The following is a 12,804-nucleotide window of genomic DNA, read 5'->3' on the forward strand; positions in this document are numbered from 1 at the left end:
GAAGATGATAGCCATTTACAGTTATTGAACACGCCGTTTATTGGTCAAGCGGCAGCAGATATAAGAAAGAGATTACAAAAGGCAGAGGGCGAGGATGGCATGACAATCTCGCGGTTCTTGTCAATCGCGTATAAGGTACGTAATAGTCGGGAGGAAACAGGAGAGAAGGAGAAGCGGGGACGAGTAACGCCGCAAGCTTCTTTGTTGGCTGCCTTGACAGAAGACCAAGAAAAAGGGAGAGAAAATACACGAGGTGAATTTTGTGGGCGAGGAAGGGGCCGTAGCAATAATAGTAGAAATGGTTATGACATTCCCCTGGGAATGAATCGGCGTGCCAATCGTAAGCGAGAGGGCCGCTGGAAAAAAGATTGTCCGCCCCGTCTGAGTCATCTCGGGAAAGAGAGACAGAAGAAGGGGTTGGAGTCATGACGGAGATTGGGTTGGACCGAAGGGGGCCGGAGGAATGTATGAAAGTTTCCCCAGACGATCCTCCGGTTCCAGTCAAGCTGGGGAATGAAAGACTAGATTTTTTTAATTGATAGTGGAGCCACACATGCTGTAGTAAGTAGTTGTAGGGGACCCCTTAAGCAGAACTAAAATAAGCGTTGTTGGTGCAACAGGGAAAAAGACTTTAAGGCTGTTTTTACAACCTATGGAATGTTCCACTGGAAATACTAAATGAACTCATGAATTCCTTTCTATGCCAGCATGCCCCCTAGCATTGCTTGGGTGGGATTTACTTGTAAACTGAATGCACAACTAAGTTCTTCTGAAGACTCCGTTCAGTTGACTCTGTTCAGCCCGCAGGGGACGTCGCCTGTTTGTGGCGGACGCCAGCCCGAACGGGACCTCGCCTGTTTGGGGCACACCGATGGCGGGCGCTGTCGCCAAAAGGCAAAGCAGGGTCATAGCAGAGTTTTCCATTTCTGGGGATGGGCTCAGCCGTCTCCTGCACAAACTTCTGTTACGTAGCAATGGGGATGGTAGCTTTCTTTTGTTTTCTTGAAGAACAAGAGGATGATGGAGCACGTTACAAGAGCATGATCATTTTCTCTTCCTTTGGCAGCACAGGCACCCAAGGCCAGCCCGCATTCAAGGAACAGCACGAGGATATCCGTGCCGACCGTCAGCAGAGGAAGGAAGCTTCTTTTGGAGGCCGAGGCGATGAAGCAGAGTCCTTAATTGTTCTGTTTGATTTTCAGCATGGGTGCGGGGAGGGCCTGGGACATGCCAAACATGGTCCCGGACAGGGGAGCTGTCTATTACGTGGGAGGCTGTGAGAGCTATCATGGACACCACCGGACCGGCATCCTGTAAGGGTGCTTTCACATGTTTTCTTGTTTAGAGGCCAACCTTGGCTTTGGGCTGTAAAATAAAGCCTGCCAGGCCGGTGCCAGCTTGGAGGCAGCATCTGCCCACAGCGGTGCCAGCTTGGCGGTGGTGTCTGCCCGTGCCGGTGCCAGGTTGCTGGCTGTGTCTGGCTTGTGAGGGTTGGGGTAATTGGCCCCCTGTTCCCGATGGGCTCCAGCTGTGGCCCGGGGCAGCACAGGTGGGACCCATGAGGTGAGGATGGGGCTGGGCCCAGGGTTTAAAAGGGCTGGGGCTGGGCCAAGGGTTTAAAAAGGGCTGAGGATGGGGCTGGCCCTGCTGTGCCGAGGGGCTCTACGTGGGGAGAGGGCTGCCTAGGCATGCCTGCCTGTGGGAGCTGGCTGAGGAGTGAAAGGAAGGGGCTTCCCCAGGCAGCTGCCTCCAGCAAGGAGCAGCCGGTCCCCGCAGCCGGGAAGGATCCCTCCCAGCCGTCCCCGACAGAGCGCACCACCAGCACGTGGTGCCGGGAGCTCGGTGCCCCCATGGGCCGCACACGTGAGCCGCCGTGTCTCTGGGAAGCCTCTTGGGAGAGGAGCATCGGGGCACCTGGGCGGGCGAGGCAGCCGGCACTGTGGAGGAGGAAGGGGCAGGGGCCGAGAGGGAAGCCTCGGGGCGCTGAAGGTCTCCCGGCGGTGGCAGGAGCTGCGGTGAGTCGCGCATCCCTCGCGTGCCTCCGGGCCCCTCTCTGCCGTGCTTCTCCAGACCTCTGCCTGCCTCCTTGCCTGTACCTGCCTCTGTCTCCCTTTCAGGCTGTTTGGGGAGCTTCTCCCCAAAGCTTTTTGCCCTTCTGCTAGCACTGCCCTCCACACCGTCACCTTCTACGTTTCCTTTCTATGCCCCTCCCTTTCCAGCTCCCCACCTGCTATTATTTCACTCTTCCCGCCCTGCCTTCTTCCGCATTGCTGGGGAAAATGGCATTTCGAGGCCTCCCTCTGCGCAGTGACCTGTCTCTCTTTTCAGTGGCTCCCTCTGCTCTGCACCCTGTCTACTTTTTTCTAGGAAACTGTCCCTATTTTTCATTTTTTTTACTCTCATAATTCTTCTCTTTTTGAAATTTTGTTTCTAGGTGTACTCTTATCTTGTTTTCTGTCTCTCTTTTTTTTTTTTTAATTTTTTCCTGTATCCTGTTGCTTTTAAAATTTTCATTCTGTGTCTACTTTTGTCAAGATGTCTCTCCCTGTTTAATTGTTTCCTGTCTGTCCTGTACCCCGTTGCTTTTAAATGGTCTTTCCTCGTCTGTCTTTATCCGGTTTGCTGTCCTCATTTTTTAATTTGTTCTAGTCTGTGCTGTGCCCAGTTGCCTTTAAAATTTTCTTTTTATGTCTCCATCTACTTGGGTTTTTTGCTATTTTTTTTTCCTCTCTTAATGTCTTTTGAATTGAAAAAGCTTTTGAATTTTTGTTTCTATGTTCACTTGTATGTATTTTTTCTGTCTCTTGTTTATTTTTTTCCTATCTGTGCTGTATATTGTGACCTGTAAAATTTTTTTCTGCCTACTTTTACCCAGATGTCTAACCCTATTTTTATATTATTTCCAGACTTTCCTGTGTCACGTTGCTTTTGAATTTTTTTCTCTATCTCCTTGTATCCAGTTCACTGTCTTTATTTTCTGTTTCATGCTAGCCTGTGCCATAGCCTGTGTCCTGGTTTTGGCTGGGATAGAGTTAATTTTCTTCCAGGTAGCTGCTATAGTGCTGTGTTTTGGATTTTAGGATGAGAATAAGATTGATAACACGCTGATGTTTTGGCTGTTGCTAAGCGGTGTTTACACCAGTCAAGGACTTTTTCAGCTTCCCGTGCTCTGGCAGGTGCACAAGAAATGGGAGGGGGCACAGCCAGGACAGTGGATCCAAACTGACCAAAGGGCTGTTCCATACCATAGGATGTCGTGCCCGGTATAGAAACTGGGGGGAGTTGGCCGGGGGGTAGCGGTCGCTGCTCGGGGACTGGCTGGGTGTCGGTCGGTGGGTGGTGAGCGGTTGTATCTTTTTTTATTTTCCCTCCCTTGGGTTTTGTTCCTCTCGCTCTCTCTTGTGGTTTTCCTCCTCATTACAATTCATTATTATTATTCCTACTATTTTGTTCCGATTATTAAACTGTTCTTATCTCAACCTACCAGTTTTCTTGTGCTCTTCCAATTCTCTCCCCCATCCCACCGGGGGGGGAGTGAGCGAGCGGCTGCGTGGTGCTTGGCTGCCGGCTGGGGCTAAACCACGACACCCTGTCGCTTTTTAAATGTTGTTTCTGTGTCTTTGTTTGTTTAGTTTGCTGTCCCTCTATTTTATTGTTTTCTTCCTTGAAGGCCTTTGTTTTTCAGTTTTTCTCTATGCCTGCTTTTATCTAGTTTGCTCTCCCTATTTTTAAATTTTGTCTCCTCTGCCTCGTACCCTTTTGCTTTTTCAGTGTTCTTTCTGTGTCGACTTTTATCGAGCTGTCTGTCCCTGTGTTTTTAGTTCTCTCTGTCTTGTCACGTACCCTGTTGCTGCTTAAATTTTCTTTCTGTCTTTTATTTTTTTCTCTTCTCTCCATTCATCCTGAGGCGTTAGAGGGTCTCCTCGGCATGCTGTTATTTCTGAAGCGTAACTTGTACCCCTCTGGCTTTGTAAGAACATCTCCTCCCTCTTCCTCAGAGCAGTCTCTTTGTCCTCTCCTCCATCTCGCTTGCCTCCACTGGGTCGGCGTCTCCCTCGTCACCTCCGTACTCTGTTCAGATCCCCTCCCCAGTACCTTTGTGCCCTCAAGCCGCCTTCTGTCTCTCTGGCCATCTCGGCACCCCTCTGTTTCTGTCGCGACGCTTCCTGCCAGCGCCCTTGTGGTCCATGGCCATCCTTTAGTTCTGCAGCGGGCTTTGTATCTTTCTTCTTCAGAGACAACGCTTCCTCAAGCTTCCGTTTTCCCTCAGAGCACTCTTGCCTTCCCTCCGCCATGTCGGATGCCTCTGTTCGGTCCCCGGTCCCCTGAGGACATCTCTACTCTGTTCAGATCCCCTCCCGAGGACCTCATTGTGTCAGCAATCCTTTGTTTGTCTCTTTGTCCACGTTTCCCCCGACCCCTGGAGCCCCCTCGTTCCTGTCATGACGCCGCCCGAGACTGTCCTCGTGCCCCACGGCACCCTTCCAGCTCTGCAGCCCTCTTTGTGTCTCTCTCTTATTCGGACAGAACCCCTCCTCAGGCTGTTGTTGTGCCCCACAGCTCCCTTACCTTATTCACTGCCGTCTAGGATGTCTCCGTTCGGTTGCTCATCCCCTGAGGACATCGCTGGGACACCCTCTTGGGTTTTGCATTGCGTGCCAGAGCCGCCTTCTGTCTGTCTGTCTGTCTGTCTGTCTCGCTCTCAGCAGCCGCCTTCTGCCGTCACCGTGCCTCCTGAGGCCGTCCTCGTGCCCCGCAGCCCTCTGTGGCTCTGTAGCACAATTTGCACCCTTCTTGCTCCCGAGAACCATTCCCGCTGACATCTTTCATCTCCAGAGCACTCATGTTGTCCTCTCTGCTAGCTAGGACACCTCTGTTCAGTCCCTGGTCCCCTGAGGACATCCGTAGTCTGTTCAAATCCCCTCTGGACTTCTTCACCGTGTCCTCGAGCCTTCTTGTGTCTGTCCCTCTCAGAAGCCCTCTGCTACTGTCACGCTGCCTCCCGAGCAGCACGCTTTTAGCTCCGTAAGCCCCCTTTGGACTCGCTTTGTTGCCATCGCACCTCTCCTAAGATCTCTGTTCCCAAAAAAGAGCGTTCTTGTTCTTTTCTATGCCATCTTGGATGCCTGCCGAGCTCCAGGGACGAGGCTGAGCTCCTGAAACCGAGCTCCAGGGACGAGGCCGCCGCTCGGCCTAGGTCCCACGACTCAGCCTAGGTCCCGCCGCTCGGCCCTGCACCTCGGCCGCTCGGCCTCGGCCCTCACACACGCACGCGCACAAAAACAGAGAACCTTTCCCTCACAAAAATACCTACAGATGGAGTTAATGAGAAGACGGGAGACTCTGCTGGTCAGGCACAGGGCACGGCCAGACAATCCTACTGACCAGCAACCTATTTGCGTGCTACCAGCCCTTTTTATCCCCTTGTCCCTCTCTTTTTCCGATGCTTGTTCCTCCCCAAACTCCTCTGCTACCTCCCCTTCCCCACCTTTGGTTCCTCCAGTAAACAGACCATAGTACATCCTGTGCGGTCCCCACGTGCGTCCCACAGCCTTAGTCGGCAACCTTTCTCAGTCTGTATGGTGATCCGGAAAGCCGCTCCCGTCTACTCGTCGTGACGAGTGTCACCCCGTACCGTGGGGCTGGCGGCTCTGCCGGGACAGCTCTGGGAGGAGCCAGGGCAGGGAATCCGTTTCTCTGGCTGCGTCACTGGGGTGCCTTACCTGGCACAGCGCCTCTGTGTGACTTGGAGTTTATGGAGACAAGCTTTTTATCACATAACCTAGCAGGGAACCGCACTTAAAGCTTTGGGAAAATGCTCTAAAACTAGAATTGTCCAATGACCTTAGGAGTTGGATTGGTTTGTAGGATAATCCTATCAGAGGCATCGACTTGAAGACAGCTGCTTGACCCATTTTGTTGATTTCAGGCGTGTTGTTTGAAGGAAGAATGTACAGAAAGGGCCGAGGAGGTGCGACAAGGAGACAGGAAAGAGCAAGTAAGTTTTGAGAGAGGGGAAGAACCTCAGTGCTGCGAGTGACTGAAGGTGCTAAGGGCAAAGAGATTTTTGGGTTAGGTATGCGCATACGAAGGTCTGGGTGGGAATAGCGCACAAACAGTAGTAAAATACGGTTAGGGAAGCCAAGATTGCTCCTCCTTCTGGGCCCGTGCACGCGCCCTTGCTCTTGCAGACGCAGACACGCCGGAGCTGCGGGGAGGCAGGCGCGCAAGCCCGCCTGGAAGCAGGCTTTGGGCACAGGGTCCCTCGGCTGAGGCGGTGCCGGTTAGTGGGGGGAGAGCCCTGTGTGTTGGGCAGGTGAGGGGCGAGTGAGGCCGGAGCATGGCAAGGGCTGGTCCGGGCTGTTTGGTCTGGGGCAAGCGTGGACAGAGGGGACAGAGAGGAGGATCTGAAGGAATACGGGTTGTGAGCTCTTCATTCCCAACGAGGTCGCTGAGGGGGCAACCACCTACGGTACCCAAGGTACGGGCGAAGGTCTGGGGCCAGCACAAACGGTGCTGAGAGAGGGAGTTTCCATAGGGTCTGGTGGTGGCTGCAGGCCGCTTCCCATCACAGAATCACAGAATCGTATAGGTTGGAAAAGACCTTTAAGATCATCGAGTCCAACCGTAAGCCTGACACTACCAAGACCACCACTACACCATGTCCCTAAGCAAACAGCGACACTGAGCCCCATGGCGTGCTGCACAGCCCTTTTGGTGTGCACCAGTTTGTATTCGGCCGTGCCCTGGAGCCCTCTGAACTCCTGAATTCATATTTTAGGCTCCCCCCGAGTCCTTCTGTGTGTCCCAAGGCCCTGTGCTTGTCATACAGCGTGCCGCAATGCTTCCTGTTTAGCTTTCCTCCCATCCCAGAGTTTTGCCAGTGCTTTTTTGGTGTGCTCTAGGGTCAACTGTTTTCCTCTCTGTGGGGCCCAGGCCCCCTCCCCCCCCCACCTTCCTGTGCCCCCAGAGTCCTATGTTTTCCTTGTCACCTGCTGATGGCTTCCTCCCACCCCAGCATTGCGCTCCAGGGCTCTCCCTTTGTTCTCGTCCCCTTTTCTCTTCCTGTGCAGCCCAGGACTCTCCCTTTGGCTTTTGGCAAGCTGCCCTCAGGAGCTGGGGCACCCCTCTGCTGTCCCAGCGACCACAGCTGTCCCCAGTGGGGCCGAGGGCAATAGCCTGTGTTCTCGGTGGGATGCAGCTCTGGGCCCAGGGCCTGGGGCTGACCAGCCTCTGGAGGGGCCAGCAGGGCTGATGGCTATGGTGCCCGTGTCCCCACGGGCTGCAGCTGTGGGCCGGGGGCTGCTGAGCTGGGCTACTGCCATGAGTGTGGTGTTCACATCACCCCATCAGGGTAGGTCCAGGACAACAACGCCAGAGCTGAGCAATACATGCAGGGACCGGGACTGAGGCTGCAAGCACAGAACAGGTGAATGGGGCTGGGGGGGGGGGGGGGGGGTCCCTGCAAACCGGGAACATCCCGGGAAGGTGACACAAAGGGGGAGGTGGGGCTGGGGCAACAGCGACCGGGTCCAGGAAGACCCGCACTAGGGCCAAGGAGCGGAGGGTGCGGCGCCGGGGTCGCGGGTGGCCCAGAAGCCGAGGGGATGGGGGAAAGCTGATGCACCGGGACAGGGGGGAGGCCGCACAGGGACACGCGGGGCTGCCTGAGCGCTGGGGCTCACCGGGGGGTAGGGGTAGTGCTGGGGAAGCAGCTGGGTCGGGTCGGGGCCCTGCAAAAGGGTGGTCCTGACACAAAGGCCCCCCCCCCCCCCCCCGGTGCGTGTCTGTGTGTGGGGGGTTTCCAGGTCGTGCGGAGGGGTGCGGGACAGCTGGGGAAGCATCGGACCCGAAGCGGAGCCGGTGGTGGTGCTGGGAATCCCGGCCCTGCGAGCCGGCCTCCGCAGGCGCGGCGGGGTCCCGCGGGTGCTGGTGAGGGGAGGAGGGCGTAGGGGCCGGTGTCCCCATAGGGTTAAATGGCACAGGAGGCAGCAGCCCGCAGCATGCTGGGAGCTGTAGTCCTGGGGTAGCCAGCTTGTGGTCGGGCACGTTGTTCGCAGGGCATGCCGGGAGATGTAGTCTTTCGGCAGGGAGGTTCCAGCCAGCCCCGCTGGTGTGTGCAGCACGCCGGGGTGCGTCCTCGCCCCATGCTGGCCTCCGGGTACCTGCCGGGGCCGGCAGCCGTCTGCCGGCGGGGAACGGCCTCGGGCACGTGGCGCGCGGGGGGGCGGGGGGGGGGGGGGCGCGGCGGCGCCCGCGCTCACTGCTGCCCTCTGGCGGAGGAAACGCGGTACTGCAGGTCAGGCACCGCGCATGTGCGGTGGGGTGCCGCCGTGCTCACCGCGGCTGCCGTCCGCCGGTAACGGCACGGCGGTGCCGCGGTGCCTGCGGCGCCGCCGCCGCGCTCGCTGCTGCCTCCCGGTAAGGAAACGCCGCCGCTGCCGCCGCCCCGCGTGCACGCTGCCGGCGGGCGCTCGGCGCGGAACTGCAGCGCCGGTGCCGCCCCTGGGTCCGCGCCGCCCGCCGGGTGCTCGCTGCTGCCGGTGCCGCGGCGCGGTACTGCAGCGCCGACACCGCACAGGAGCGCAGCGGCGCTGCCGCCTCCGCCGCTGCCGCGGCGGCACGGCCGCAGCGCGGTGCCGCCGCCCGGCGTTCGGGCGCCAGCCCTGGCACCTCCGGCGCGCCGTCGGCGGCCGGCGCATGCGCGGTGCCCGGGAGCGGCATGGCGGCGCGCTGGGCGCGGGTCTCGGCGGCTCCGGGCGTCCTGGGGCAGCGGTAAGGCAAGCGAGCCCCTTTGGCGGGCGCGGGGGTGTGTTCTGCCCGCTGGCTGCGGGACGGGAAGCCTGAAGCTGCCCGCTGCGGCAGGCTGCCGGTGTGCCGGAGGCGAGCTGGGTCAGGGCAGCCCCAGGGAGTTGCCCGAGAGCTGAGAGAAGGGGAGAGGGGAAGAAGGCGGACACCCCCCCAGGCGCAGACGCCGGGCGGCTCCCCGCTTCCAGAGCTCCCCCTGAGCCTCCCCCGGCCCCGCTTGCCCCCCACGCGCAGCTGCCCCCAGCTCCAGCCCCTCCCCTGAAGCCTGTCCCGTAGCCCCAGGTCGCTCCCAAGCCCCGTCGTGCCGGTGGCAAGCTGGCCTTCCGCGCGTCTCCAGAAGCCCCTGCGGAAGGAGAGGCTTCAGCCGGAGGCGATCTGCGGTAATAACGGTGTCTGCTTCTTCTTTCCCTCTCCCAGAGGCTGCGCTGAGGACACGGTCGTCCCTTCCTCCCCTGGGGCTGCCGGTGACGGCACCCGCCTCAGGCTTGCGTGGATTGTCTGTGCCTGGCCTGGCTCTCCTCGCGGCGTGGGGGCGAAAAGGGACGGGCGGAGCGCTTGCTGGCTGTGGACAGGAGCTGCCGCGGCTGAAGCTGGAGAGAGAAGCCAGAGAAGGGTAAAGAAGAAGAAATGGAAGGCCGTCTGGCGGCTGCCTCCCGCTGCAGGCAAGAGAGAGCCTGCCTCTCCGGGTGAGGAAGGATCCCTCCTCGTAGTCCGCGGCAGGCCAGGCCGCCAGCGTGCACCGCAGGGTCTGTATGCGTAAGCCAGCGCGTGGTCTTGCTCCCTGTCCCTGTCTGACAATCTGTGTCCTGCTCCTCGTCCTTCTTTTTCCCCTCTCTCTATCGTCCGCCATCCTTCTTCCTGTCTGTCTTTTTTTGTCTTTCTATCCTTCTGCCCCAGCGCTTCTTTCTCCACCTCTCTCCTGCTCCCTGCCCTTTGCTTCCTCTCCCTGACCCTCTGCCCTGTCTCCGCTTTTTCCTTTCTCTCCTTCTCTGTCCTGCTCCCTGGCCCTTTTTTCCTCTGCCTCTGCCTCTGTCCTCTAGCCCATGGCTTGCTTTTTTTTTTTCCTTTTTCCTTCTTGGTCTCTTTGTACAAATCTGACCCTTTCTTGCTTTCCCAGTCCCTTTGTCCTGTTCCCTGTGGTTTTTCTCTCTCTGTCTGTATGTCCTGCGCCCTGTCGCCGTCACGTTCCTCTGTTCTTCTTCCTCTCCTTTCCCCCCCACCTCTCTACCCCTCTGTCCTGCTCGCTGACCCTGCCTTTTCTTGCTCCATCTCTCTGCAGGGCTTCTCGTCCCTGTTGTGTTTGATTTCCTCTACGTCTCTGACCTTTTCTTTCGGCCTTTCATTCTCTGGCGGCACCTCAGTCTTCTCCCTTGTCTTCCTTTTCTCTTTCCAGTCCTCTGTCCTGCTCCCCATCCCTGTATGAAATAGGGGCGGGTGCAGGCTCTGTTCTCTTGGGACTGGCGGGGAAAAAGCAGCCCCGGCCGAGCGCTCTCCTGGGGTTCGTCGGGGGGTTTTGGGGCCGAACCCGTGTGCGAGCCGGGGGGAGTAGGGGCAGCCCCATCTGGCTCTCAGGTTCTGCTTGTGGGGCTGGGCAGCCTCTGCCGCTCCCGGCGCAGGTCGGGCAGCGGCGGCCCGGGGGGCTCCTGCGGCGCCGGGCGGGTGCCGGTGGCCGGAGTGGCGGGGAAGGGCCGCGGCTGCGGCGGGCGGGGGTTCCTGGAGGCGGCTGGGCCCGGCTCCCCGCAGGGGTGCTTGGGGCTGCGGGGGTTTGGGGTGCGGGCCCGGCACCCCCAACCAGTGCCGGAGAAAGCGAGCCGGAAGCAGCCGTGATAAAGCGATGCCCTGCCTGTGCTGGTGCGGCCCCGCAGAGGTGTGGGGCCGGGCCCTCCGCAGTGCCCAAGCGCTCCCCGAAACTGCATGTGTGGCCCTGGGGGTGCAGGGCTGTGGGGTGGCTCCGCTCCCCCCGCCCCGCAGCATCACGCGTGGGGACCGCAAAGGGGTCGGAAAGCAGAGAGGGTGAGCTGGTTTGGGGCCTGAAAATGGAGAGCGGGTCTTGTGTTCGCGGGGCTTGAAAAGAGGCTGAGGTGGCTGACTTTGGGGCTGAGAAACAGCTTGAGTCGTGCGTTTTCAGGACCTGCCAGAGGGGACGGAGCGGTATGTTTTTGGGCTGAGGAGCAGAGGTGAAGTGCTGCATTTTTGGGGCTCGAGAACAGGCTGAGCAGGTGGGTTTGTGGGCTCAGAAATGGGAGCCGGTTTGGGGGCCCAAAGCAGAAGCCAGTTTGGCTGTTTGTGCAGGGCGGGGGGAGGGCATTGGGGGCTGCGGGGGAAAGCAGAGGGTGGGCAGGGTGCACGGACCCTCCCTGGAGGGTGGGGGTCTGGTCGCGTCGGAGCCCAGAGTTTGGGAGGCCGGCATGCCCCGGGCCAGCCTCACGGTCTGAGGTGGTCTCTGGGGGGGGAAGGGTGCTTTTCAGACCCCGCACGCCCTCTTGGAGCCCAGCTCTTCTTTGTACGCTGCTGAGAATAGTTCTTAAGTACTTAATCGTACAAACTAATGAATCGGTATTTCCACAGCGTACAGCTGTGATGTTTAATAGTCATATTCCAGTTCTGACAGCGACCGCTTTCCGACCTTGTCGAAAGCCCAGACTGTGGCAAATAGCTGGAGCTCGTAAGGAGAAGGAGCTGAAATCCAGCGGAGCTTCGGTGCGGAGCTGGAGCTTCGGTTAGCCAGAGCTGTAGCGAGGAGGAGCTGGAAGCAGATGGGGTGTCCGCTGTCTGGAGCGTGCGTTAGCCAGAGGCAACGTTAGCTGAGCGGGGGCGGCCGTGAGCCGGAGCGTCTATTCGCTGGAGCATCCGTCGGCCGGACTGCGCTCCCAGCGGGGCTGCAGAGCGGCCGGGCGCAGGCCGGGCTGTCCCCAGCAAGCGTCTCTGAGCAGCAGGGAGGCGAGCGGTCCTTCTGCCAGCGGGGAGCCTGGCCTCTTCCCTCGGGGATTAAATCCACGCCCTGCGCCCCTCCCTGCGTGGAGGGCGTCTCCCGGTCCCGTTCCTGGGGGTGGGAGCGAGGTGGGGGTGCCCCGGCTCTCCTGGGGCAGCCCCGCTGCGAGGGGGCGCGGGCGAGGCGGCAGCGGGAGGCAGCGGTGTCTCCCCGGTACCTGGCAAAGGGGAGAGGGGCCGGTCGGTTGGAGCTCCCGGGGTGCACGGCCTGGCCCCGCAGGGCCCCTCTGGCAGAACCCTCCCCCGTGTTTTCCCCGTCGGCTGGGTGTGACAAACAGGATCATTTTTTGCCTCCTCTTTTCCCAGTGTCACCTTCGGCGTCACGTGCAGAAAATCCCGCGTGGTCGGTCCCGCTTGCCGCTCAGGGAATCGCGCGTATGGGGCCGGGGGAGCGGGGAGAAACCTTTGCGAGTTCAGGGACGCTACAGATGCTCCGCCTGAGAAAAGGCAAATCTGCTGCCAGTGCAGAAAAGGTGATGAAGACCTGCGGGTAACAGAGCATGCCTCGTTCCTGGGTTGGTCCCTTGGCAGTTCCGAAGGTTTTCCTTTCGGGTAAAAGAATGAACTTTCATCTCGGATAAATGAAGAGCTGCCTGTTACCTTCTTCAGGGTCAAGTGTTTCTCTTCTGTTTGTTCAGACTAACTTTATGGGCAAGTTGGCAAGAGCCTTTTCTTTTTATATGCACAACTACCCTGTTAGTGAACTATGGTGTCAGTAGAGTTAATTTTGGAGCACCTAGATGCCAGTAGAAATAGAATGAGTGAAATGTGATGGAAACTGACATTTCAACTTGATTTTTATTCCTTTTTTTTTTTTTTCATTAGAGCGTTGATGGCATGCTGTGCTGTGGGTCAATCCGCATTCTCTTCCGTGGAGCCTTCAGTCTAGGAGTTTTATGTAAAAAAAGTTTGTCCTTCCAAAACAGGACTAGTCATTCCTAGGCTTGAGGTGTAGACTTGGAGGGTCTCTGAAGTCCGTGATCAGGATTACAGTGTTGCTGCTGT

General features: G+C 58.5%; 1 protein-coding gene and 1 long non-coding RNA gene across 13 annotated transcripts in view; both read left to right on the forward strand.

Moving 5' to 3' along the window:
* Positions 1-1,379, forward strand: part of C2CD2L (C2CD2 like) — a 66,064-nt gene extending 64,685 nt beyond the window's left edge. For all 7 annotated transcript variants that reach the window (XR_012045948.1, XR_012045947.1, XR_012045950.1 and 4 more), the window contains one exon: positions 1,067-1,379. The gene's annotated coding sequence lies outside the window, so the exon portion shown is untranslated. The remainder of the gene's footprint in view (positions 1-1,066) is intronic.
* A 3,752-nt stretch (positions 1,380-5,131) lies between these two features.
* On the forward strand, positions 5,132-12,755 carry LOC140661903 (uncharacterized). Of its 6 annotated transcripts, XR_012045928.1 has the most exons (4): positions 8,829-9,090; positions 9,226-9,554; positions 10,937-11,027; positions 12,106-12,755. It is a non-coding gene; the product is annotated as an uncharacterized lncRNA (long non-coding RNA). The 6 variants fall into 6 exon arrangements; XR_012045930.1 differs by lacking the exons at positions 8,829-9,090; positions 12,106-12,755 and adding an exon at positions 5,132-5,998 and having other exon boundaries at positions 10,937-11,078; XR_012045929.1 differs by lacking the exons at positions 8,829-9,090; positions 12,106-12,755 and adding an exon at positions 6,052-7,429 and having other exon boundaries at positions 10,937-11,078.
* Positions 12,756-12,804: the final 49 nt, after the last annotated feature.

This window comes from Ciconia boyciana, chromosome 20, assembly GCF_034638445.1.
Source record: "Ciconia boyciana chromosome 20, ASM3463844v1, whole genome shotgun sequence".
Classification (NCBI taxonomy): Eukaryota; Metazoa; Chordata; class Aves; order Ciconiiformes; family Ciconiidae; genus Ciconia; species Ciconia boyciana.